The sequence below is a fragment of the Prionailurus viverrinus genome, chromosome B2 (assembly GCF_022837055.1).
Source record: "Prionailurus viverrinus isolate Anna chromosome B2, UM_Priviv_1.0, whole genome shotgun sequence".
Taxonomy (NCBI): domain Eukaryota; kingdom Metazoa; phylum Chordata; class Mammalia; order Carnivora; family Felidae; genus Prionailurus; species Prionailurus viverrinus.
Window position 1 is genome coordinate 14,032,870 of NC_062565.1, and position 1,309 is coordinate 14,034,178.

Here is a 1,309-nt window from a genome sequence, read left to right on the forward strand (position 1 = left end):
TCTCTTATGGTTTGCCTCCCTCCCTCTCTAAGTTTTTTTTTTCCTTCCCCTCCCCCAGGGTCTTCTGTTAAGTTTCTCAGGATCCACCTAAGAGCAAAAACATATGGTATCTCTCTCTGTAAGACTTATTGCACTTAGCATCACACTCTCCAGTTCCATCCACGTTGCTACAAAAGGCCAGATTTCATCCTTTCTCATTGCCAAGTAGTATTCTATTGCGTATATGAAAATATGGAACGCTTCACGAATTTGCGTGTCATCCTTGCACAGGGGCCATGCTGATCTTCTCTGTGTTGTTCCAAATTTAGTATATGTGCGGCCGAAGCCGGCACATAATTATTGTATATGTTGAGTAATAATGTATGTACCACATTTTGTTGATCTGTTCATCTGTCAACGGACATTTGAGTCACTTCTGCCTTTTGGCTGTTGTGAACAGTATTAGATCCCATGGGAGTTCTATCTTTAATTAAAAAAATTTTTTTTTCCCCACTGATTCATTTTTGAGAGACAGAATGTGAGCGGGGGAGGGGCAGAGAGAGAGAAAGACACAGAATCCAAAACAGGCTCCAGGCTCTGAGCTGTCAGCACAGAGCCCCATGTGGGGCTGGAACCCACAGACCACAGGATCATGACCTGAGCTGAAGTCGGACGCTTGACCGACTGAGCCACCCAGGCGCCCCCTATCTTTAATTTTTTTGAGAAACCTTCATACTAGTTTTCACAATGGCCCCACCATTCTGGTGTCCTTTTCACCTGGACTGTTTCCTCCTGACTAGCCTCCCAGATGGCATTGGTAGGAGCCTGGTGTGTGGATTGAGGCGGTGGCCATCATCAGGATGGAGGTCAGGACTCTATGTGGGCCTGTCTAGAGAATTTAGTCCCAATGAGGCAGGTGGGCTGGAGACAAGGCAGTCATGGTGGGTATTTGGAGACGCCAATGAAGAGAGTGGGATTTGCCCAAAGACAAATAATGTGTGCTTTCACCTGGGGGGGAGGCAAGGAGGTTCTTGATTGCCAGGTGTTTGGAGACCTAATACTTGTCCGCCCTATCACCTCCAAATCTCTTTTCAGGCTTTAGGTATAAGACTTAGAATAATTATAGGACGGATGGTAAAGAAGAGGAAGGGGAATGATGGGAGATAAGATAATTGTGGGACCCATGCACTTTTTTGCCTGGTCGATTGTGGGGACAAGGGTGCTATTTGAATGAAAAAGGTACTCCTTAGAAACAGAGGTGCTAGGGTGTGAGTTTAGAGCTGGCTCTTAATGCGGGAAACACCCATGTATTGAACACTGAAGCAATTTT

The 1,309-nt window shown here is 45.8% G+C and overlaps 1 non-coding gene across 1 annotated transcript; it reads right to left on the minus strand.

The window, feature by feature from the left end:
• Positions 1-225: 225 nt before the first annotated feature.
• On the minus strand, positions 226-332 carry LOC125166976 (U6 spliceosomal RNA). Its single transcript, XR_007152653.1, has one exon. It is a non-coding gene; the product is annotated as a U6 spliceosomal RNA (small nuclear RNA).
• Between the last annotated feature and the right edge of the window lie 977 nt (positions 333-1,309).